Source organism: Lactuca saligna, chromosome 4, assembly GCF_052625555.1.
Source record: "Lactuca saligna cultivar CGN05327 chromosome 4, ASM5262555v1, whole genome shotgun sequence".
Classification (NCBI taxonomy): domain Eukaryota; kingdom Viridiplantae; phylum Streptophyta; class Magnoliopsida; order Asterales; family Asteraceae; genus Lactuca; species Lactuca saligna.
This window is the reverse complement of record NC_136420.1, coordinates 180,220,942-180,224,525: the sequence shown is the minus strand read 5'-3', so window position 1 is coordinate 180,224,525 and position 3,584 is coordinate 180,220,942. Positions and strand designations below refer to the sequence as shown.

Here is a 3,584-nt window from a genome sequence, read left to right as displayed (position 1 = left end):
GCCTCTGGTGCCTGCTCCATCTCTCTGGATCATAATCCTAGGAGGGGCGGAAAGCCATTGTTGCCCCATTGATACGCTGGTGCCCTAGCCATGTAGGGAGGGTCAATGACTTCGGACTTTGCATCCGAATCATCCTCTTCGTCCTCTTTGTCGTCAACCTCCTCATCGATCTCCTCCTCCTTGATCTCTACAGGATCCTCCTCTATCCATCCCCTGTTCCCCTGGTTTGGGGAAAAAGGATCTCCTGGGTGGTGAAAGTCTGCCATGACGTCTATACGAGAATATATAAATACAAGAAAATATATAGAATACCAAAATACCCCTATAGTATTATATTTCTTTTAATTTTGTTCTTAGACCCTTTTGATTTAAAGTTGGTAAGCTTTAGATTTTATTGTCCACCTCGACCACTCCTAAGAACATGTTGGTCATATCTCGAATAAATATAGTTGATCAGGCTATATTTACCCTAGATATGACTACATAACTGTCTAAGTTTAGTCGCGATGTCCAACTCCTCTAAAAACTTATATTTGTTTCTTATTAGGACTCTAATGTTATTGTATTCACATGTAGGTATACTTTTGTAGAATACTTATATTTTTAAAGCATACTTTTAGTTAGAGTTTTTTAGTCTCATTGTATAGTTCGATATACTAGTTCACTATAAATAATGCTCTAATACCAATCTGTCACACCACCGAACCAAGACGGCAGAAATGTCCAGGGGTGGATGACGTCGTTGTATTATATCATCACAACTGAATATAAATGCACATAGCAACCCACACAACATACATTAAGAGATACCAACATAGATTGTTTACATATTGTATTTTTACATGAATTACACAAAAGTGACATAAAAGTAAGAAATTCCAAAATGCAGCAAATTCGGATCTTAGGTACCTGCTTACTGGATCCCTGTGAATACAAGTCATTTTGAAAATCGTCAATATTGAATGTTAGTGAGTTCATAAGAATATTTGTATGAAAGATTTTGTAGCATATTTGATTAATAATGATTGGTGTATCTAATGATTTGTAAGCCTCGTAAACAAAACTGTGAATATATGCATGCATGTCCTTGGTTTTCGTTTGTTTGTAAAGTGTATATTCCCAGAAAATCCAATATTTTACGTTGTATGAAAATTGTGGTCTTAAACCCTAGACCAGTAGTGAAAAACAATAGTATACCGGAAGGAAAATTGTAGTTTTACATTTTATAAAACCGGTGAAGTGTAAGCTTCCCGTAAATCAATATAGTATTGTTAATACCTAAGTGAGTTATTATAACCATGCTTGATGTGACTGTTATGCCAGTTAGGACGTTCTTCAGGCGTCATAATCGATAAGATATTTGTCACCCTAGATTGGCCCCGTCTAGCTGTAGCCAACAACTCAAGTGTGGGGGTATCAATCCCCATATAGATCTATACACCTCATATAGATCTATAGACAACTATCTCGCTCTCCCTCCAGAAGACTCTGGTTATAATGCAGGACTTAGAATGTACACTAGGTAGGTACGGTGAAGATAGTATCTCACTAGAGCATTAATAGATTTACCCGAACTTTGACTCCCTTATTTGAATGATGAAAAAGAGATTACTAGTGTAAATTTATGATTGGAGTTTTATGACACGCAATTCACAAATTTCATGACATACATTTTATTATCGATGTTGTATGAGCTTTTATGACATGCATTTTATGACACGCAAAGTTTTGTCATAAATCTGTTTTGTATACCTTTTTGGTTGAACTATTTTTTTAACACTTTATAAAAAAATAGTCAATTTTGTTTATTTCTAGTTGTAACAAATGTTGTAAAATAACATTGTGTCTCGAGTTTTAACCCATCAAAATAGTAACAAGAAAAAGTTGTTTGTAAAATAAAATATCAACTTTGTAGTTTGTTTAACAACTAGCAAGTCACGATTGTTACAAAAACACATATAATAACCTTAAGATTTATTATATTAAAATATTTGTGTAAAATTCAAGATATGAACATGCATATGTCTATGAGTTAAACATGCTTGGGCATACATACCCATGTTTTCGCCATTTTTGAGTGAAAAACCATGGCCATGAAATTTTTATGTAACAAAAATGTAAACAACACTTACATCACGATTTCTAACACATGATAAGAACCTCTTTACTCAAGAATTTGTTTCATTTTCAACCCTTAACTATGATGCATGCAATTACCCAAAGGATAAACTTATTCTAGCCTACATAAAGCTTGTAAATCACGATTTTATGGTGTGTTAGTATGAAGTATTCAACATCATATGCACATATTGTTACATAAACACGATCGTGCATGAAAGTATCCAAAGGGTAAACGAGGCTTCACTTGTATCCCCCCCCCCCCCCCCCCCACACACACACACAGATACACACGTAAAAGTATGAAAAACACGAAAAGATGGGGGTATGAAGCTTACCTTGAAGATTTCGTGAGTGTTAGGAAGGATAGGAAAGAAGTTTTCGAGCCTAGCTTGATCTTGGAGAGATTCTCGAAAAGGTTGATGTTCTAAGGAGATACACACGAAAATGTTGTGTAAACATGGAGTTTTAGCTTGAAGAGGTGTAAAAATACTTGAAGTTTACAAGAATACTTACCAAGTTCATATGTTTTTTGAAGAAAAACCCTTGAAGATGGCACACACGAAATGAGAGAGAGATAGAGAGAGAGAGAGAGAGAGAGAGAGAGAGATGTGTGTGTGTAATTCTTATGAGTGATGTGAGTGGATTGATTTTTGGTGTGGGTGATAAGTGTGTTCAACCGAATTTAAGAAAAGAGGGAAGAAAAGGTGGTGCCTTGATGCATGGTGGTCACTTGGTTGCCTATCATGGGAGTATGATGGATTGTTAGGTGATTTGCTTGGTTGTCTTGTGGTCCAAGGAGTGTAAAGGCATGAGGTGTCAAGACTTGCCAAATTCTTTCTTCTTCCCTCGATTTTTGTTTTTTTTGTTTTTGTTTTTTTTTTTTTTTTTTGTCTACACTCCCAACCGAAACCTTATGAGGTTTTCGACCATGGTGGCTACCCAAGGTGGTTTTCGGTTTTAGGGTGGCCAAAAACACCCTATGTTCTTAATGGATTTTCGGCTTGCGGTGTGTATGGGTTTTTGGACTTAATTGGGCCCAATAAGAGGGTTTTTGGTCCAATAAGGCCCAAGATAATAGTTTTCGGCGTAAGGTAATCGGGCCGAGAATTCTAAGCAAATGCCCAAAATAGATTGGGCTTAGCTATTGGATCAAGTTTGAAGTTTGAATTTCACTAATTTGATGCAGTAAGGTTATATAGAGAAAATTGTTTTGTACATGAATCACCATGTCAACCCGAAATTTACTAGTTGTGACAAAAAGAAACAACCATAGTTGTCCAAATTTAAGTGTTGATCTCATTAAGCTCATTAAGTAAAAACGAAAATTACCCATGAGTTGTATTAAGAAAGAAAATAGAGATCAAATATTCAAATCTACTTTCAAAGTTATTAACCAATTTTAAATAATATGTTAGAAGCCAAGAGAATACAACATGACTCACCATAAAATAAATGTAATTTTT

At 35.4% G+C, this 3,584-nt stretch overlaps 1 long non-coding RNA gene across 1 annotated transcript; it reads right to left on the bottom strand.

Moving 5' to 3' along the window:
- Positions 1-787: 787 nt before the first annotated feature.
- On the bottom strand, positions 788-3,366 carry LOC145038944 (uncharacterized). The gene is made up of 3 exons (XR_013679652.1): positions 2,635-3,366; positions 2,457-2,545; positions 788-924 (listed from the first exon to the last, which is right to left on the bottom strand). It is a non-coding gene; the product is annotated as an uncharacterized LOC145038944 (long non-coding RNA).
- Between the last annotated feature and the right edge of the window lie 218 nt (positions 3,367-3,584).